This window comes from Ranitomeya imitator, chromosome 2 (genome assembly GCF_032444005.1).
Source record: "Ranitomeya imitator isolate aRanImi1 chromosome 2, aRanImi1.pri, whole genome shotgun sequence".
In the NCBI taxonomy this organism is placed as follows: Eukaryota; Metazoa; Chordata; class Amphibia; order Anura; family Dendrobatidae; genus Ranitomeya; species Ranitomeya imitator.
In genome coordinates, this window is record NC_091283.1 from 709,952,951 (window position 1) to 709,976,125 (window position 23,175).

Here is a 23,175-nt window from a genome sequence, read left to right on the forward strand (position 1 = left end):
TGCCGACTTCAACTCAAAAATGTTTCACAAATCCGTTCTTTCCTCAACCAAGAATCTGCAAAAACCTTAGTCCATGCCCTCATCATCTCTCGCCTTGACTACTGCAACCTCCTGCTCTGTGGCCTCCCCTCGAACACTCTCGCACCCCTCCAATCTATTCTAAACTCTGATATATAAGGAAACCAGCACAATATAATAAAAGAAAAAATATGTATACCTTTTTCCTTTTTTTTAAATGATATATACAAACTCAAAATAAATATAAATACTAGGAGATTCTGAGTTTTTTTGTATAAAAAATATATCTTTTATTAAATCTAAATTTTTTTTAACAAGACAATAAGTACATAAACTGAACAATATATCATTAGTATGGAAAAAATCTGTGTGATCCTGTTAGGTGACAGCGCAAACGTGATCGCTAATCAGGACTGAGACAAATGACAAGTTTAAGACATTTACCGCTAGTTGGATATATGCATAAGTAAGAAACAAGAAAAGTGCTCGTATTTCAAACATATGCCGGATTACGGGAATCGTTACTTCCAACTAACCCTATAACATAGGTAAAGTGTCACATGGAAAATGTATTGCAACATTGCATTTGTGCGCATTATAATAAAAGGTTAATTACCCATAGTGTTAGAGCTCAGTCCGATAGGCGACCACTCTCCCCGACGTGCATTTCGCGAGAATGATTCCTCACCACCTTGAGGAAGCGAGAATCATTCTCGCGAAACGCGCGTCAGGGAGAGTGGTCGCCTATCGGCTGAGCTCTAACACTATGGGTAATTAACCTTTTATTATACATGTAAAGCGCCATGGAATAAATGGCGCTATAACAATAAATAATAATAATAACTCATACATACCCTCCAGCCTCGACTCACAAAGAGTGAGTGCAGACTTACTGATTTGGATTGAACAGCCCCTTTAATGAATGACTGGAGATGGAAAACAATTCTGACATGCACACTGTGCTCCACTGGGAATTGCTGGTCTATGATGGCCCAGATACTGACCACCACTATATAAGGTATGATAATCAGTAAGATGTCGTAGTTACAGTGCATTATAGGGAGGCATGACCGACAGTGCAAAATTACGCTAACCTGCTCTCTGATGCTCCAGTAGCGTGAGAAATGATAACAAGGCTTCTTTTTTGCGAACAGCAAATTGAATCTAAAAATGTTTGAATCTGCATGAAACCTCCAATTTCCGAAAATTGGACTCAATATCGGTTCTCTGCGAATCGATCCGCTCAACTCTTGTATTAAATTCAAGACTTGCATCAAAATTACATCTATTTTTGTGAACATAGACAATTTTCTTGTCACATATCTTACCACTACATTTTGTACATCACATATATGGGGTAAAATGTTTAATGGGTCCTACGTCTTTCTCATTAATCACTTTTTGCATTTTAATATGAATTTGTAATACATACAGTACCTTGTAACTATATTGTGTCTTAAAGTAAAACTTGGAATTCTTTATCTTTTTTCCCATGTGATAGATTTCAGAGGTATAATTGGGTTATACTCACACATATTAGATAGGTAATGGTTCATATTCGAGATTATAGAACATTTTGTCTAATATTTATCTTCAGTGTCATGATCTCTGGTGTTCTGCTAAACCACAGCAAGTTCTCCTTTAGGATCAGATTGCCCAGATGGAATAAACCATTCAGATCTTATTAATGTGGCAGAGATTGGTTGTTAGGAATCTGTTCCCTGCATATGCAGCGTCCCAGGGTCCTGGTCGTTGCAGTAATGTCATTCTTCCACCAGGGCGAGTGATGTTACGTCTAAAGGCAATAAAGGACATCACCTTACCAGGTATCACAAACCACACTTCACACTCCAGTCCACCAGGGGGCGCTACGCTCCTATTTAGCAGGGCACTCCTCACAATTAGGTGAAACTGGTGGTCTGAATAGGAAGATAGGCAGAAGCTGACTGGGCTTCACCCAGGCAGCACCTGTCAGTCAGACAGAGGAATCAAATAATTATAAATATGAAAGAAGGTGCGTTCACAGCCTGAGGTCCACCGTGCAGAGATGATACCTGCTGCCAGGTAATGGCGGACAGTAAATAGCAGTATAATGAAAACACACACAGGTTAGCTACACCCGGTATGAAGAAAGCGAACCGCCCTAACTAGGGACAGGTAAGCGCATTGGTTGATCATGGTGCCGCACTGGCTAACGCTGCTGATAGACGCCATTAGATTGTGCCTGGTGCTGGATGGCACTAACTGGCGCTAGACAGCTTCAACATTTGCGAGCATTCATCAACACAAGGGATGGGTATGATTCAGAGCTTTCACCAGAACAGGCATACACACACACACACACACACACACAATAACTGATTTATACTAGCGCATGGCCGTGTGGCCATGCGAACCTTTTATAGCGGAAGTTCTCCAGGACCTTCCTAGTGGTCCAATAGGAGCTGCTACAGGACCTGAGCATGTGACCCCCGACTTCCAATGAGAGGTCGTCCCTTGGACATGCTCAGAGGAAGAAAAATAGGACTTAGTCCCAGGAGCGCCTGCTCGCCGCTGATCAGTACTGGTTACGATGGCTGAGCCTGGAAGGACAGCAGTAACCAGCCACACAGTTTCAGCTTGAGCAAGATGCTGGGATTGACGTCTCTGCTGAGCAGCCTCCACTGTGGCTGAAGGAGAATGGGAGACTGCAGTGGAGATGGTTCGAGATTCCCATAGTGCAGCTGCGGGAACTCGACACCTAACATTATCCCCCTCCTTGGGCGTCGCTACGCTCTAAGGCCACAATGAGCTGCGGAGCCCAAATGTGCTCTGCAGGCTCCCAGAACCTGTCCTCTGGGCCATGACCCTTCCAATCCACCAAATGGAATTTTTTTGCCATGTACCACCTTACACCCCATGATGAATGATTTATCAACATTAGGGCGATGTAAAATGGGCAAGCTATCGAAGTGTGACTTGATAGAGAGGAAGGCCTTGGAGACCTCCTCCGACCACAATTTGGGATTAGTGTTGTGAATTCTGTGGCAGAGCTCCCTCCTGTGGTCACAAGTGGTACTTCGGCTGATTCTCTCTGTGAGCTTCCGTTGGTAGAGGAAAGTGGTACTGCGGCTTCTGAGTTTCCTTCCTCAGGTGATGTGGTGAAGTCGTTAGGTGCTGCTCTATTTAACTCCACCTAGTGCTTTGATCCTGGCCTCCAGTCAATGTTCTAGTATTGGACCTGTTTCCTCCTGGATCGTTCCTGTGGCCTGCTGCTCTGCATAGCTAAGTTCCGCTTTGCTATTTTGTTTGCTGTTTTTTTCTGTCCAGCTTGTCTATTTGTTTTTTCTGCTTGCTGGAAGCTCTGGGACGCAGAGGGTGTACCTCCGTGCCGTTAGTTCGGTACGGAGGGTCTTTTTGCCCCCTTTGCGTGGTTTTTGTAGGGTTTTGTGTTGACCGCAAAGTTACCTTTCCTATCCTCGCTCTGTTCAGAAAGTCGGGCCTCACTTTGCTAAATCTATTTCATCTCTACGTTTGTCTTTTCATCTTAACTCACAGTCATTATATGTGGGGGCTGCCTTTTCTTTTGGGGTATTTCTCTGAGGCAAGGTAGGCTTATTTTCTATCTTCAGGCTAGCTAGTTTCTCAGGCTGTGCCGAGTTGCATAGGGAGCGTTAGGCGCAATCCACGGCTGCCTCTATTGTGGTTGGAGAGGATTAGGATTGCGGTCAGCAGAGTTCCCACGTCTCAGAGCTCGTTCTATGTTTTTGGGTTATTGTCAGGTCACTGTATGTGCTCTGACCTCTATGTCCATTGTGGTACTGAATTACCTTTTCATAACAGTACTGGAGGCCAAAAGTACTAATGATTCTCAATAGAGGGAAAAAAGAAGTTCTGAGACCATTTTTTTTTCTCTGCACTGTGTTTTGCCTTTTTTTTCCCCTAGACATTTGGGTGGTTCAGGACACAGGTGTAGCGATGGACATTAAAGGTTGGTCTTCATGTGTGGATCAGCTCACGGCAAGAGTACAAAATATTCAAGACTTTGTGGTTCAGAATTCTATGTTAGAACCGAGAATTCCTATTCCTGATTTGTTTTTTGGAGATAGAACTAAATTTCTGAGTTTCAAAAATAATTGTAAACTATTTCTGGCTTTGAAACCTCGCTCCTCTGGTGACCCAGTTCAACAAGTTAGGATCATTATTTCTTTTTTACACGGCGACCCTCAGGACTGGGCATTTTCTCTTGCATCAGGAGATCCTGCATTAAGTAATATCGATGCGTTTTTCCTGGCGCTCGGATTGCTGTACGATGAACCTAATTCAGTGGATCAGGCAGAGAAAAACTTGCTGGCTCTGTGTCAGGGTCAGGATGAGATAGAGGTATAGTGTCAGAAATTTAGAAAGTGGTCCGTACTCACTCAATGGAATGAAGGTGCGCTCGCAGCTATTTTCAGAAAAGGTCTCTCTGAAGCCCTTAAGGATGTCATGGTGGGATTTCCTATGCCTGCTGGTCTGAATGAGTCTATGTCTTTGGCCATTCAGTTCGGTCGACGCTTGCGTGAGCGTAAATCTGTGCACCATTTGGCGGTATTACCTGAGCTTAAACCTGAGCCTATGCAGTGCGATAGGACTTTGACCAGAGTTGAACAGCAAGAACACAGAAGTCTGAATGGGCTGTGTTTCTACTGTGGTGATTCCACTCATGCTATCTCTGATTGTCCTAAGCGCACTAAGCGGTTCTCTAGGTCTGCCACCATTGGTACGGTACAGTCAAAATTTCTTCTGTCCGTTACCTTGATCTGCTCTTTGTCATCGTATTCTGTCATGGCATTTGTGGATTCAGGCGCTGCCCTGAATTTGATGGACTTGGAGTATGCTAGGCGTTGTGGGTTTTTCTTGGAGCCCTTGCAGTGTCCTATTCCATTGAGAGGAATTGATGCTACGCCTTTGGCCAAGAATAAGCCTCAGTACTGGACCCAGCTGACCATGTGCATGGCTCCTGCACATCAGGAGTTTATTCGCTTTCTGGTGTTGCATAATCTGCATGATGTGGTCGTGTTGGGGTTGCCATGGCTACAAGTCCATAATCCAGTATTAGATTGGAAATCCATGTCTGTGTCCAGCTGGGGTTGTCAGGGGGTGCATGGTGATGTCCCATTTCTGACTATTTCGTCATCCACCCCTTCTGAGGTTCCAGAGTTCTTGTCTGATTACCGGGATGTATTTGATGAGCCCAAGTCCGATACCCTACCTCCGCATAGGGATTGTGATTGTGCTATCGATTTGATTCCTGGTAGTAAATTCCCAAAAGGTCGACTGTTTAATTTATCTGTGCCTGAGCACGCTGCTATGCGGAGTTATGTGAAGGAGTCCTTAGAGAAGGGGCATATTCGCCCGTCATCGTCGCCATTAGGAGCAGGGTTCTTTTTTGTAGCCAAGAAGGATGGTTCACTGAGACCTTGTATAGATTACCGCCTTCTAAATAAGATCACGGTTAAATTTCAGTACCCCTTGCCGTTGTTATCTGATTTGTTTGCTCGGATTAAGGGGGCTAGTTGGTTCACCAAGATAGATCTTCGTGTTGCGTATAATCTTGTGCGTATTAAGCGAGGTGATGAATGGAAAACTGCATTTAATACGCCCGAGGGCCATTTTGAGTATCTAGTAATGCCATTCGGACTTGCCAATGCTCCATCAGTGTTTCAGTCCTTTATGCATGACATCTTCCGAGAGTACCTGGATAAATTCCTGATTGTGTACTTGGATGACATTTTGATCTTCTCGGATGATTGGGAGTCTCATGTGAAGCAGGTCAGAACGGTGTTTCAGGTCCTGCGTGCTAATTCTTTGTTTGTGAAGGGATCAAAGTGTCTCTTTGGTGTTCAGAAGGTTTCATTTTTGGGGTTCATCTTTTCCCCTTCTACTATCGAGATGGACCCTGTTAAGGTCCAAGCCATCCATGATTGGACTCAGCCGACATCTCTGAAAAGTCTGCAAAAGTTCCTGGGCTTTGCTAATTTTTATCGTCGCTTCATCTGCAATTTTTCTAGTATTGCTAAACCATTGACCGATTTGACCAAGAAGGGTGCTGATGTGGTCAATTGGTCTTCTGCTGCTGTGGAAGCTTTTCAAGAGTTGAAGCGTCGTTTTTCTTCTGCCCCTGTGTTGTGTCAACCAGATGTTTCGCTTCCGTTCCAGGTCGAGGTTGATGCTTCTGAGATTGGAGCAGGGGCTGTTTTGTCGCAGAGAAGTTCTGATTGCTCGGTGATGAAACCATGCGCCTTCTTTTCCAGGAAGTTTTCGCCTGCTGAGCGAAATTATGATGTGGGCAATCGAGAGTTGCTGGCCATGAAGTAGGCATTTGAGGAGTGGCGTCATTGGCTTGAAGGAGCTAAGCATCGCGTGGTGGTCTTGACTGATCATAAGAACTTGACTTATCTCGAGTCTGCCAAGCGGTTGAATCCTAGACAGGCTCGTTGGTCGCTGTTTTTTACCCGTTTTGACTTTGTGATTTCGTACCTTCCGGGCTCTAAAAATGTGAAGGCGGATGCTCTGTCCAGGAGTTTTGTGCCCGACTCTCCGGGTTTATCTGAGCCGGCGGGTATCCTCAAAGAGGGAGTAATTGTGTCTGCCATCTCCCCTGATTTGCGGCGGGTGCTGCAAAAATTTCAGGCTAATAAACCTGATCGTTGCCCAGCGGAGAAACTGTTTGTCCCTGATAGGTGGACGAATAAAGTTATCTCTGAGGTTCATTGTTCGGTGTTGGCCGGTCATCCTGGAATCTTTGGTACCAGAGAGTTAGTGGCTAGATCCTTTTGGTGGCCATCTCTGTCGCGGGATGTGCGTTCTTTTGTGCAGTCCTGTGGGATTTGTGCTCGGGCTAAGCCCTGCTGTTCTCATGCCAGTGGGTTGCTTTTGCCCTTGCCGATCCCGAAGAGGCCTTGGACACATATCTCTATGGATTTTATTTCAGATCTTCCCGTCTCTCAAAAGATGTCAGTCATTTGGGTGGTCTGTGATCGCTTCTCTAAGATGGTCCATTTGGTACCCTTGTCTAAATTGCCTTCCTCCTCTGATTTGGTGCCATTGTTCTTCCAGCATGTGGTTCGTTTACATGGCATTCCAGAGAATATCGTTTCTGACAGAGGTTCCCAGTTTGTTTCGAGGCTTTGGCTAGCCTTTTGTGGTAGGATGGGCATTGACTTGTCTTTTTCCTCGGCTTTCCATCCTCAGACTAATGGCCAGACCGAACGAACCAATCAGACCTTGGAAACATATCTGAGATGCTTTGTTTCTGCTGATCAGGATGACTGGGTGTCCTTTTTGCCTTTGGCGGAGTTCGCCCTTAATAATCGGGCCAGCACGGCTACCTTGGTTTCGTCATTTTTCTGCAACTCTGGATTCCATCCTCGTTTCTCTTCAGGGCAGGTTGAGTCTTCGGACTGTCCTGGTGTGGATACTGTGGTGGACAGGTTGCAGCAGATTTGGACTCATGTAGTGGACAATTTGACCTTGTCCCAGGAGAAGGCTCAACGTTTCGCTAATCGCAGACGCTGTGTGGGTCCCCGACTTCGTGTTGGGGATTTGGTTTGGTTATCTTCTCGTCATATTCCTATGAAGGTTTCCTCTCCTAAGTTTAAACCTCGTTTCATTGGTCCGTATAGGATTTCTGAGGTTCTTAATCCTGTGTCTTTTCGTCTGACCCTTCCAGATTCTTTTTCCATACATAACGTATTCCATAGGTCATTGCTGCGGAGATACGTGGCACCTATGGTTCCATCTGTTGATCCTCCTGCCCCGGTTTTGGTGGAGGGGGAGTTGGAGTATATTGTGGAGAAGATTTTGGATTCTCGTGTTTCAAGACGGAAACTCCAGTATCTGGTTAAGTGGAGGGGTTATGCTCAGGAAGATAATTCCTGGGTCTTTGCCTCTGATGTCCATGCTCCCGATCTTGTTCGTGCCTTTCATTTGGCTCATCCTGGTCACCCTGGGGGCTATGGTGAGGGTTTGGTGACCCCTCCTCAAGGGGGGGTACTGTTGTGAATTCTGTGGCAGAGCTCCCTCCTGTGGTCACAAGTGGTACTTCGGCTGATTCTCTCTGTGAGCTTCCGTTGGTGGAGGAAAGTGGTACTGCGGCTTCTGAGTTTCCTTCCTCAGGTGATGTGGTGAAGTCATTAGGTGCTGCTCTATTTAACTCCACCTAGTGCTTTGATCCTGGCCTCCAGTCAATGTTCTAGTATTGGACCTGTTTCCTCCTGGATCGTTCCTGTGGCCTGCTGCTCTGCATAGCTAAGTTCCGCTTTGCTATTTTGTTTGCTGTTTTTTTCTGTCCAGCTTGTCTATTTGTTTTTTCTGCTTGCTGGAAGCTCTGGGACGCAGAGGGTGTACCTCCGTGCCGTTAGTTCGGTACGGAGGGTCTTTTTGCCCCCTTTGCGTGGTTTTTGTAGGGTTTTGTGTTGACCGCAAAGTTACCTTTCCTATCCTCGCTCTGTTCAGAAAGTCGGGCCTCACTTTGCTAAATCTATTTCATCTCTACGTTTGTCTTTTCATCTTAACTCACAGTCATTATATGTGGGGGCTGCCTTTTCCTTTGGGGTATTTCTCTGAGGCAAGGTAGGCTTATTTTCTATCTTCAGGCTAGCTAGTTTCTCAGGCTGTGCCGAGTTGCATAGGGAGCGTTAGGCGCAATCCACGGCTGCCTCTATTGTGGTTGGAGAGGATTAGGAATTGCGGTCAGCAGAGTTCCCACGTCTCAGAGCTCGTTCTATGTTTTTGGGTTATTGTCAGGTCACTGTATGTGCTCTGACCTCTATGTCCATTGTGGTACTGAATTACCTTTTCATAACAGATTAGCTCCCTTCTTGGTGAGGGCAACCAGGGGAGCTACCAAGGTTGAGAAGTGGGGAATGAACTGGTGATAATAGTTGATGAACCCCATAAAGCGCTGTACCACTGAGAGATTGGGCTTCCTGCCAGTCCATCACAGCCTGTAGCTTGGCAGGATCCATGGCCAACCCCCGGGCGGAGATGATATAGCCCAGGAAAGGCAAGGAATCCTGCTCAAACACACACTTCTCCAGCTTGGTATAGAGGGAGTTTGCCTATAAGAGGTCGAAGACTTTGCAAACATTTCTCCGGTGGGAGGCTATATCTGGAGAGTAGATGAGAATATCTTCCAGATAGACTACGACCGAGGTGGTGAGCATATCCCGGAAGAAATTGTTCACAAAGTCTTGGAAAATGGCAGGGCATCACCAGGTATTCATAGTGCCCATCCCTGGTGTTAAATGACGTCTTCCATTCATTCCTCTCACTGATGCGAATCAGGTTGTAAGCACCCCGCAGATCAAGCTTAGTAAATACCCTCGCCCCCCGCAACCTATCGAAGAGCTCAGATATAAGTGGCAGAGGGTACTTATTCTTAACGGTTATGGCGCTAAGACCCCTGTAGTCTATGCAGGGACGTAATACTCTGTTCTTCTGCACGAAGAAGAACCCAGCCCCTAAGCATGACACTGACTTCCTAATGAATCCTCTTGCCAGATTCACCTGCATGTACTAAGACATTGCCTCCATCTCCGGGAGAGATAACAGGTAGACTCGACCGCGGCTAGGCTCAGCATCAGGCAAGAGGTCAATAGGACAGTCATAGGGGCGGTGAGGCGGAAGAGTCTCCGAAGGCCTCTTAGAGAACACATCCGCATAGGGCCAATAGTGCTCGTGGAGAGAAGAAAGATCTGTGTGTACCTCAGCAGTAGCAACTTGAACGCAATCCCTCTGACATCTACCCTCACAAGATTCACTTCATCCAAAAATTTTCCCTGTGGACCACTCAATATGAGGGGAGTGGTACCATTGCCAAGGTATCCCTAAAAGGACCCCATCAATTCCCATGGGAATGACAAGTAAGGAGATAATCTCCTGATGGGATGGCGACATAGAAAGAGTAATTGGGATGGTCTGGTGTGTTATCTGTAAGGGCAGTGTTGACCCATTCACCATTCGTACGGTCACTGGTTCGGCAAGCATCATCAGGAGTATTGCGTGCCGTTGGACGAAGGCAGAAGATATAAAGTTGCCCTCCGCCCCAGAATCCACGCAAAGCTCTACCGTATGAGTGGATGGGCCTATGATAATTGTCCCCTTGAAGAACAATTTGGAGGAAAATGTCGCCGTGTCTAGTGTACCTCCTCCTGCAACCACTAGATGCTGATATTTTCCCGACCACTGGGGACAATTTCTGGCATAATGTCCCGACTGCTGACAGGCAGGACAGACCTTGAGTGCACGAGATGTCCGGGACTTAGACCTCGCTTGTCTCACCTCCATGGTCTCATGTGGCTCAGAAGCCTGGAACGGAGGTTTGGTGAAGGTGGGAGCCAGCCGAAACCTCTGCCTACAATGGGCTCGCTTCAACCTTCGCTCATTAAAATGAAGGTCAATGTGGCTAGATATTGCTATTAGCTCCTCCAGTGTGGCAGGAATCTCTCTAGTGGCCAAGACGTCCTTTACATAACTAACTAGTCCCCTCCAGAATACAGGGATGAGGACTTTATCCTGCCGCTCCAGCTCAGATGCCACAGTCCGGAAGTGGAAAGCAAAATAGCTGACCATGGATGAACCCTGTGTAAATGCCAGCAGTTGGAGCGCTGTATAATGGGTGACACAAGGTCTCAAAAAGACCTGCTTCAGAATGCTCAAGAATTGCGGAGCGCTCTGCACCACATGATCGTCGTGCTCCCACAGTGGCGTAACCCACTCCAGTGCCCTGTCTGACTGGAGGGATACAATAAATCTCACCTTAGCACGCTTCATGGTGAAACGTGCAGCCAGGAGCTCAAGATGTATAGCACACTGGCTAACAAATCCCCTACACAGCTTACTGTCACCAGCAAACTTGTCTGGCAATGGGAGACAGGTTAATGTCGGAGCAGGGGTGGCAGTGGACAAACTAGCTGCAGCCACGCTAGCAGCCTGAACAGCAACTGCGGCAACATACACAGCTGAGGTTGTGTGCTTGACTGCCACCAACCTGCCCTCCAGATGCTGGATGTACTGCTGTAGTTGCTGTACGTCCACCATTACTAGCCGGACCCTGGCGCTAGAATAATGTTAGGGCTGGTGGAACGCACCAAATAATTATAAAGATGGAATAAGGTGCGTTCGCAGCCTGAGCTTCTCCGCGCAGAGATGATACCTACTGCCAGGTAAGGGTGGACAGTAAATGGCGGTATAATGAAAACACACACAGGTTAGCTACACCCAATATGAAGAAAGTGAACCCTGTTGTGTCACAGGGCCGCAATAACGTAAAGGAAACACAAGTGTAGAGTCACAGAACTCTGTCCCTATACGCAGGGTTAGAGTCCCTCTAGACCACTTGCGTTTGGCATCGGAACTGTGGTGCCAGGGAAAAATAAATACAAAATAGACTTAGCATACTGGGTGTGTGCAGCGCCGATCTGGCAGACAACACTAACCACCCTAACTAGGGACAGGTAAGCGCACTGGTTGCGCACAGTGCCACACTGGCCAATGCTGCTGATAGATGCTATTAGATTGTGCCTGGTGCTGGATGGCACTAACTGGTGCTAGACAGCTCCATCATTCACGAGCATTCATCAACACTATGGATGGGTATGATTCAGATCTTTCACCAGAACAGGCATACATCTACACACACACAATAACTGATTTATACTAGCACGTGGCCGTGCGGCCATGCAATCCTTTTATAGTGGAAGTTCTCCACGACCTTCCTAGTGGTCCAATAGGAGCTGCTACAGGACCTGAGCATGTGATCCCAGACCTCTAATGAGAGGTTATCCCTTGGGCAGGTTCAGAAGAAGAAATGCAGGACTTAGTCCTTGAAACGCCTGCTCGCCGCTGATCAGTACTGGCTACGATAGCTGAGCCTGGAAGGACAGCAGTAACCAGCCGGACAGTATCATCTTGAGCCAGATGCTGGGACTGACGTCTCTGATGAGCAGGCTCCACTGTGGCTGGAGGAAAATGGGAGACCGCAGCGGAGATGGTTTGATATTCCCCCTGTGCAGCAGTGGGAACTCGACACCTAACATATAGTGGTCTGATCCATAGGCCACAAACAAATTCTTCTGTTGTTAACATACAGTAAGGGAACTGACTTTAAAAATAGTTTGCGGTGAGGTCTGATTTCAAAACTCCCATGGCTCTCATAGATCCATTGATTTGATGCCAGAAGTACTGAAGTTTCTGACAAGACAAAAAAATGTGGGTTGGTTTTTGCCCTAGATGACTTACATCTCCAGCACAGTGGGGAATCAACTAGGCCTAAATGAAAAAGTCTCTCTGGAGTATAGTACCAACGTGATAGTATTTTATACGAAGATTCTTGGAGTAAGATACATCTAGAAAAGCCATGGGAGTTCAAACACATTCTCTGTATATCCTGAGATGATAGGGAGATTCCTAGTTCAACCTCCCAAGAGTGGAGTATTATGGGTTTAGTGTTAATTTTGGAGGTTACCATAGACTTTTGATAAAAGTCTCGGGACAGGTGGCTTGATTTTGGTCAAGAAGTCTAACCAAAGCCACTCAGAGGGTGGAGTGGAAAGTATTTTGACTGGTGTCATATAATGTGTCACGTGTATCTGTTGGATAAACTTACATGGACGCTTTGAAGCCTCTAAGGGCCACAAATTACAGCAAGTAATCTTGTTATTTAATAAGTGAGAGATTGGTTTATTCGGGAGAGAAGACCAGATATTATAGGGGTCTGTGAAATCCAGATCGAAAATGTATGGGATCAAGCCAATAGGAATTTTGTTCTGGAAAAGACCAGAAGTTGCATGATTTGGTATCAGTGAGCGTTTAATTAGGATAGTCGTAGAGAGAATTTCGCTAAAGCTAATATTTGAAATAGGGCAATTGGTCCATAACAATTTTCCCGATTCCTGGCCCAATAACTGCATCTCGATATGTGTTTGTGCATTTTGGACAAACAAATGTGTTAATTTTATCCATCTGGCTATATGTATAGCATGATGATAGGATAGAAGATCCGGAAGGCCAAGACTCCCATGTTGTTTTGGGAAAATAAGTGTCTTAAAAGGTAATTTAGCTTTTTTTAGATTTCCAGATACATTTTGAGATAGTTTTATTTAGTGTATTAAAGAAAGATTTTGGGAGTGAGATAGGGACCATGTTCATGACATAGAGGATTTTGGGTAGGATGTATGACTTAAATATATTCACTCTACCTATCCATGACAGGAAGAGCAAGTCGAAAGAGGTGAGAAGGCTTCTAATATTCTCCAGGATAGGGAAAAAAGTTTGTAGGAAAAGAGAGTTTGGATCTTTGGAGATAAAAATGCCTAAGTATTTAATTTTATCTTTAGGCCATTTGAAGGGCGTAGTGTTTTTCAGAAAGTGGATATCTGACATATCTGCTGATATACTGAGGGCTTCAGACTTATCAAGGTTGATTTTGAAATTATATAAATCACCAAATAACACAAAGGTTTGCAACAACTTTGGGAAAGCGGTCTTCGGGTTGGAAATCAACAGTATGAGATCGTCTGCGAAGGCTGCTGCTTTCACTTCTAATTGGTTGAATCTGACTACCCTAATATCACTGTCTTGCCTAATATGCTGTATACGTGTCTCCATGACCAAAATAAATAAGGAAGAGGAGAGAGGACAACCCTGCCTGGTAACATTGCCTATCTTAAAGGATTCTGATAAAATTCCAGTAACTCTGACTTTGGCCATAGGTTGAGCATATAAGGGCATTATAGCTTCAATAAAGGGAACGGGGAAGGCTAATTTCTGCAGGACACACACCAAAAAGTGCCAGCTGACACAATCAAAAGCCTTCTCTGTGACAGTAGAAAGGATTGCGAGTGGCTGATGAGTATGTTTTGCATAGGAAATGGCCTGCAGAATCCTAGTGGAATTATCTTTACCTTCTCTGCTGACCCAAACCCAACTTGGTCGGGATGCACCAGGTCAGCCAGAACAAAATTAATCCTTGTTGCCAAGAGTTTGGCCCATAATTTACCAACTGTATTAAGCAATGATATAGAGCGATAACTACTGCACAGGGTATCATCTCTCCCCTCCTTAGGAATTATTGTAATATAAGCTCCTAAGGTCTGGGGGGGAGGGGTTGTGCCTTGTAGAAAGGAGTTAAAGACTTCAACGATGCGTGGAATCAGAATATCAGCAAATTTTTTTATAGTAACTTATGGGAAAGCCATCCGGGCCTGGGGATTTCCCGCTCGGGGTAGCCGCTAATATATCTGTCACCTCTTGGGTCGTGAGACTTCTTTCAGGAGCATAGCTTGACCCAAAGGGGGGATCCCAGGTAGAGAGAGTGATGCAAAGAAATTGTGTATGTTCTGTGAAGCCTGAAGGGGGTCTACCATGGAAACGGGTGTGTCTAGGTTATACAGCGCGCTGTAGTAGTTTTGAAAGGCCTTAGCTATGTGCTTTGAGTCGTTAACTCTAACGATAAGCAAAACTGACTCTAACGATTAAGCAAATCAGTTTTATGAAATATTTGCCCTTTTGTTTTTTAAGCATCCTGGAAGTAAGTTTACAACATTTGTTACCGTGCATATAGATTTTTTGTCTACATCGTGCAAACATTTTGCTAGTGGTAATGTTTAGTAGATCTTTAAGCCGACTGCGCTGAGAGCATAGGTCAGCCAATGTATGTTCAGACCTATCTTTCTTGTGAAACCTTTCCGTCAATCCAATTTGATGTAAGAGAGAAGAGATTGCTTTATCTCTCTCTCGTTTGATGTGAATGCATAATGCTATTAATTCCCCCCTAAGGACTGCCTTGTGGGTTTCCCAGATAATGGGAGTAGTGCCATTTTCCAATATGTTTTCTCTAAAGAATCTAGTAATAGAGACTTTTAGTTGGGATACATGGTTCGTATTATCCAATAGGGAGTCATTTAGTTTCCACATTGGGACAGATCGGGGGAGAGAGGTAATACGTAATTTTAGAAAGATAGGTGCGTGGTCAGATATTGTAATAGAGCCTATTGAGGTGTCTTCAATAAGTGAGATAGATAAAGATTGTAACAATATATAATCTAGTCTTTGGTAGGAGTCATGTGGCATTGAGTAAAAAGTATAATCTTTTGTAGTGGGGTGCATAAGTCTCCATGGGTCAATCAGATTTAATGAGTTTAGGTTGTGTGAGATATTTTTCCTCTCGTTTAATGGAAAGGAGGACTTGCCGTTGATGTATCAAGATGTGGGTTTAATGTTAAGTTAAGATCTCCCCCCAAAACCAAAAGACCCTCTTTAAGCAAGGTCAGTGTGTCTAAAGTCGAAGATAACCAACCGCGCTTTCTCCTTGTTAGGGGCATATAGATTCCCAAATGTAATCATGGTATCAGCTAGAAAACCTTTCACGGAGATGTATCTACCTTTGCATCTGCTAGGGAGTCTTTTAAAGTTAAAGGCAGTCCTTTTTTTAAAGCAATGCTAACTCCCTTCGTTGCGGAGGAAGAGCAGCTATTGAACCAAATAGGGTAGCGAGAAAATGACGTGTTAGGGGCTCTGCCTACCTTAAAATGTGTTTCTTGGAGGAAAAGAATCTGCGCACCACTTTTCCATACTAATGTGAGTATTTGACTACGCTTTGCAGGAATGTTGATACCTTTTACATTGAATGAGGCCACAGTGACCGCATCTCCCTGTTTAGGTCCTCATTTTTTAAAATGTGAACAGTCCTTGTAGGGTGTCCATCTGCTGGAGTCGGTGTAGTGAAAGACCTGTCAGTCCCTATTATACTATTTCTAGTGTGGTTGAATTGATGCCACTTCTGTGTTGCAAAGCCCTCATTTTTATAAATGTGAACACGCCTTGGAGGGTGTCCATCTGCTGGATTGTGTGTAGTGAAAGACCTGTTGGTCCCTACTAGACTATATCTACTGTGGTGAAGTTGATGCTACTTTGGTGGTGTCTGCCAATAATTTTTGGAAATGTGAACACTCCTAGTTGGGTCTCTTTCACGCATGTTGCTTGTAGCACTAGGCCTCAAGACCATCAGACCTCCACTTTCTTTGACTCAACTACCCGTGTTACATCCTTACATTTTTCTGTTAGTGGTAGTCTACAAAACTGATATTTTTCCACCTGAGTGTGGCTCAGCATGAAAGCAGGTAGAGGTGTTGCATGTGGTATCAGGGCTCCAAGCACAGGGGCCCTACACCAATCCCTCCTTCACCTCATCTTACTGTGACGTTCAATTGAACGCTGTAAATGCTGTCCCCGACCCTGATATCTCATGTCTGGCTGATTGCTGCAGTTCCATGCTACAATTTGCACTGTGGGTGAATAGAGGCCACTTTCCTGGTGTATGTCCCTCGTTTGATGTGCTTTTGCAGCATTTGGGGCTGTTCTAAGATGTTGTACATGTGTTTGTTTTTGCCTCCCATTGAGGTGAATGGCGTTCAGTTATGTTTGGCAAACATTAAACAAATAAATTGGCGAATATTGCAAATTTGGCAAACGTAATCCTAACCGAACATTGAAATATTCACTCATCTCTACCCTAACCAAGTAACCGTGTGTGCAACAACGATGGTACTCCTTAATCATAGATAGCAGATAACTATGATGTTACTGAAAATCTCTATGCGAAGATTAACTCTGACATTAACACAGTATAGTGACCATATAGTGGAAGATAACAGTGCTGCAGAGTACTTAAGAGATTACAGTGCAGCTATTGTTGGTGATTTACAGCTGATGATTTTTCTGATTGAGTAGTTCACTTTTCCCGTCCAATCCATCTGCCTCAGACTGACATGACAACTTCTTCTTGCTATGTTTCATCTGCAGAGATTAAAACAAAGATATATTTGACTTCTCCCATTTCATGCATAGTCCGCATCTATTCTCATCCTGCACAAACTCCTCATCCTGCTGATATCCCATAGCTAACTATCTTTCGTATATATCCTTATTACTTGTCTTTTTAGTGCCCCATGTAATAATGTCCAATAGTGTTTCTCTTGCAAAGTAAACTGTCTCCTCTGTGCCCTATAGATGGTAAAATTGTGACCTAGATAATATTAATGCCTTGCACAAATGTCCCAGAAAGCAGTGCCTATTTTGCCCCAGAAAGTGATAATGCCTCCAGTGTGCCCAATTGACAGTCACAATACCCTTAGTGCCGTATGACAATTATGCTTCTTAAGTACTCGCTTAACATTTAATAATGTGCCAAGTCCCCCTATATATAGTTCCTCTCTACACAGCATAATGTCCCCCACAACTCACATATGCACAGTATGTTGGGTCCACAGCTCCCTATACACAGCATGATGGGACCCACAGTAGCCACCTCCTGTAACATGACAGCACCAAGTAGCCTCCCCTACACTGTATGACAGTCCTAAGTAGTCTATCACTGTATCAAGGCCTTCAGTAGACCCCCTACACAGTGTGATGGACCTAGTAGTCTCTCTGTGACTGAGCGCCAGGGTCATAGTCATGGCTGAGACTAATGGCTCTTGCGCACCATGGTCTCCCGTCACATACAAACAATGTCCCTTTATCAGTGTACATGCCTCTGTTCTCCACCTCTTCAGGAGCTCATCTGAGTTGCTGAAGGTCTTCACCATACTTTTGCACACAAACAGAGACACAGTCCGGTTGTAACTTAAAATGTTTAACTTTACTTTTTTCTCGTTGCAGCACATCCTTATTCGATACAACAACAGCAGCATAAGGTTCTATACAGTTCTCCTTCTTCACTTTCCCTGCACCTCTTCCTACGGTCTTCAGTACATGCCCGGGCCCTACCATCTCTTGCAGTAACTCAGCGTCCTCCCTGTTTAGACTCATTACGCTCAAGTGTTACCTCGTCCGTTTTGCAACATATCTGAGGACATCTGGCCATGCAGTGACCAGCCACATTAGAGAGCCACCTGCATCCCCGTACTGTTGTGACCTCCGCTGTAGATTCTGCTCCACCACTGCTGTCACACTGTTGCTCAAGCCGTACTTCTGACCCACTGGACTGAGCTGGCCTTTTAGCTTCTAATGTTACAGAGCTACTGGGTAGCTTGGGCTCTAAGTCCCACCCAAGCTGTTTGGGCTCCCTAGCCCCTCTGACTCTAACCAGGAAACTGTTCCTGCCTTACCCCAGTTAACTCCTCCTATGCTAACTATTTATTGTCTATTCCTATCCATCTATTTAATCCTAATGTTGCCCCCTCTAGTGGGCTAACCTGGTACTGCACTGTCCCTAGATAACTATGCACAGTATTACAAATCATTCATATAGCAGCAAACGGTTGTAAAACACTATATACAAAGCAGATTGAGAGTACATTTACAAAGTATGGTCACACTCTCACTACATTAAGAACCGGGACGTGCTTAAAGGGGTAGGGGCTTGTACCAATCCTTGTAACCCCTTATACCTCCATACTGTAAGATGGCCCCCAGTAGTCCCTCAAGAATGTATGCTTGGCCCCAGTAATCCCTACACACTGTTTACATGGCCTTCAGAAGTCCAGTTTTCCTCCTACATTGTATGCATGGTTCCCAATAGTTCCTCAACACTGTATTTACATGGCCTCCAGTATTCCAATTGTCCATCACACAGTATGCATAGCCCTCAGTAGCCTCCCTCACACTGTATGCAGGGCCCCAGTAGTCCCCAATATGCATGGCCACCAGTATTCAAGTTGTCACCACACTGTATGCATGGCCACCAGTAGCCCTTCCACATTGTATGCACGGCCCTCACCTACCCTCTCACATTCTATGCATGGCCCCATAGCAGCCCTCACACATTGTATGCATGGTCCCCCACAATGTATGCATAGCCCCCACAGTGTATGTATGGCCCTCAGTAGCTCCCACACATTTGATTCATGCCCCACAGTAGCTCCCCATATTTTGGACATGGCCCTTAGTATTCCAGTAGCCCACCAACACTGTATGCATGGCTCCCAGTAGCCCCCATTATGTATGCAGGTCTCCCAGTACCCCCCACATTGTAAGCATTGCCCCATAGTAGACCTCCCACATTGTATCATAATAATACTAAAGCCAGCATATTTAGAATAATAGTATAGTAACACGATGGAATCTACAAGATAATATATGCTATATATGGATAGATAATAGGGGCCAGCTGCCAATCAATATATGAGAAACAAAAAACGGAGACACAAGCAGCCGTATGGTCCCATAAAATACATTCTTTATTAAGTATAAAAAATATAAAAATCACCAGACCCCCTGATGAAGGAGCGGCGCGCTCCGAAACGCGCGTTGGGGTCAGGCCTGCCTGTTCGTTCCCTGGACCACCATTGTCTGCTGTAAGTATACCGCTACACTGTGCTTAGATGCCAGAATTCCCTGCATGAGGGCACTTGCCCTATATACAATATATTACTATCTAATTAACATGTGATATGGGGAACTTCTTTCTAGCATATTGTTAGTTCAGCAGTGTGGTTTATGGATCGTCTTTCAGGCCTGTTTTTGCCATTACCATTTGTGCGTACTTTTATTTCCCCTCTGTACACCTGTTTTTTGTCTGGTGATTTTTATATTTTTATATTTAATAAAGAATGTATTTTATGGGACCATACGGCTGCTTGTGTCTCCGTTTTTTGTTTCTCCCACATTGTATGCATGGCCTCAGTAACCCCACACGTTGTATGCATAGCCTCACAGTAGCCCCCCAATTGTATGCGTGGCCCCCAGTAGCCCCCCTACATTGCATGCATGGCCCCCATGATCCTTTTTACATTGTATGGATGGCCCCACTGTAAGACTCTTACACTGTATAAATGGCCCCCACTATTCCAGTAGCCCCCCACACTGTAAGCATTGGACTCAGTAGTCACCTCACTATCATGTAAAACAGGAACACATGAGACATGCACACAGTGAACAAGCCTGTAGAGACATGTTCACACCACCAAGAGACTTGACAACACAAAAAAGCACAGTAAAACCAAAAACACTCTGTTGCAAAAAAATACTGATACGGGTATACCTGATACTCTGATACGGGTATACCTTGACATTTGGTAGAGCGGCTTAATATACATTTTTTGCAAAAAAAAGTATCAACCAAATACCCTGTTGTTTCCATCCTTTTACTAGCACTTGCTGTTCACTGCGATTTTTTTTTGCAACAGAGTGTTCTTGGTTTTACTGTGCTTATTTGTGTTTTCAAGTCTCTTGGTGGTGTGAACATGTCTCTACAGGCTTGTTCACTGTGCACACGGCTCATGTGTTCCTGTTTTACATAATTGTTTTCTTGTGTCCACAAGACTGGGGAGGCTTCCACCCCTCTTTTTTTGAGCCGTGCTCACAAGAGCTGTTCTATCCAGCGTGTCCATATTGGACATTTCCTCTCTGAACCCTGCTCATACAGGTATTGTACAGATGACCAGGTTTTTAAATACATCAGATAGGGATAACATACATCAGTTAGGACTGCTCTGATACGGGTATACCTTGACTTTTGGTAGAGTGGCTTAGAATACATTTTTTTGCAAAAAACATATCAACCAAATACCCTGTTTTTCCATCTTTTTACTAGCACTTGCTGTTCACTGTGATTTTTTTTTAGCAATGGAGTGTTTTTGGTTTTACTGTGCTTTTTTGTGTTTTCAAGTCACCTCACAATCAGTATAAAAATAAAATAAAAATATCTTATAGTCACCTAATTAACTGTAAATCCTGCTGGCAGACAGTAACAAGGCGTGGAGGAATAAGATGACATTATCATGCCTCCTCATCTATGCTTCTCCCTGCACACGCCAATACAGTTTAGAGCAGCTGTAGCTCACGGTAGGCCCCTGTGAGGACGGTAATCAGAGTGATCACACCCTCTGCTCCAGGCAGCCATGCTACTGGGCAGAGTAGGAATGGAGCAGAAGAAAGTGACTGGTCAGTATACTACAGCAGGGAACAGACATTAGTGATACCAGTCCAAGACTGAAATAAAAAAGCACGAGAGTGGTATTTTATATTCGTAGAGAACGACCTTGCCATGACTCGAATTTCCCGCGAAAATCCACGTGAAGTCAAGGATTTAAATTTTGCTTGCTCACTTCATCTCTAGTCTGCAGACATCATAGCTAGACACTGTTTTACTCCTACACTTTCATAATTTTGGATGTGGTAAGGCTGTGCAATATTGTTTTCAGCCTGTAGATGTCAATTGCATTCTGTAGATCTTTCCATTTGTGAATGGGCTTAGTCAATAATGATATGCAAAACATTAAGAACAACATAAGCGAATGGATGGGCATATGCTACATACGGAAAATAAATACATTTCTGCATAGCTAAGAATTTTATTGATTAGCTATAACATTGTAGCTTTTCATATTGCCCCTTGTAGATCAACAAAAGTAAAAAAAAATAATGTAGAACATATGATTATCCATTACAGGAACTTTTCCTTTAAGACAAATGTGCTTAGGAAGTGACCTTCTTGTTCCTCTGTGACCATATGTTCGCTCAAAGCTTTTGTTGACCAGTCAAAACACTATAGATATTTAAACCGCAGTACTAAAAACCATTTAAGAAAAGTCCCTTTCCCTTCCTTCCTCCTTGTTATTAATGTGAGCAGTAATGGAGCTCTCTCTTAAGAAGAGAGCCAGATTTACTGCCATGCAATTCATTAGATTGTTATTTTTGCTGAGTGTCTTTCATGTGGAATCCCAACCTCTAAATATTTCATCCAGCTTCTTTTACTGTATAGGGGTTTCCTGGCACAAGGATTCATCATAAGTGGTCAAAGCCTCTTTTGTTTTTGTTGCTTGTTTTTTTCATTTCCTCTTTTTTTACCATATATTTAAAGACATGTAATGCTCACCCTAGTTTCTAATTTTGTTACCGTATATATTTTTTCTATATTTTTTCTAGTGCACCGCCCACTATCAAATTGATATCAAAGTGATATCAAATTGTATCAAATTGATATTAAAGTGAATGAAATAGACATTGTGCGTGTATCGTAGTGTATTAAAGGGAATGAAATAGATATCAAGCGACTATCGTAGTGAAATAAAGTGTATTAAATAGATATCGTGCGAATATCGTAGTGAAGTGTATTAAATTGTTTCCCACAAATTGTTAACAAAATTATATTAAAGTGTATTAAGTAGATATCCTACAACTATCGTAGTGTATGAAAGTGTACTAAGTTGGAAACTGACACGAATTCCAGTAATCAAAGTAAAACAAAGTGCGATTGATACGTTAATCAGAATTGATTCAGTGTGCTTATTATTTTATAGGGACAATAATTATATAAGTTTTTGATACAGCTATTATTTATATAGGCTCTATTATGTATAGTGCTGATATTATGTGCCTATTATTTTATAGGGACTATAATTATATAGGTTTTTGATACAGCTATTATTTATATAGGCTCTATTATGTATAGTGCTGATATTATGTATTGTCTTTTATTGAAAACTAGCTAAAGAGCCCGGCGTTGCCTGGGCATAGTAAATATCTGTGGTTAGTTATAGCACCTGACGTCTCTTATTTTCCCATCATGCCTCTCATTTTCCCCCTCATATCTTTCATTTTCCCCCTCACATCTCTCATTTTCTCCCTGACACCTCTCATTTTCCCCCTTACTCCTCTTATTTCCCCCTCACTCCTCTCATTCCCTCCTCACTCCTCTCATTCCCCCCAACACTTGTCATTTCGACCTCACATCTATCATTTTCCGATCACTCCACTATTTTCCCTCACTCCTCTCATTCTGCACTCACACATTTTCATTTTCACCTCACACCTGTCATTTTCACCTCACACCTCTCATTTTCCCCTCAGTATATACAGGTTTGTCATCTCCCTTATATATAGTATACACCTGTATGTCATCTCCTGCATATAGTACATACCTGTATGTCATCTCCCCTGTATATAGTATATACCTGTATGTCATCTCCCCTGTAAATAGTATATACCTGCTGTATGGCATCTCCTCCTGCATATTGTATATACCTATGTGTCATCTCCTCCTGTATATAGTATATACCTGTATGTCATCTCTTCTGTATATAGTATATACCTGTATGCCATCTCCTCCTATATTGTTATGATACGGTGGTCTAGGAGCAACATGGAACGAGCTCTGAAGGAAGTGGTAACTGTACTGACCACAATCCC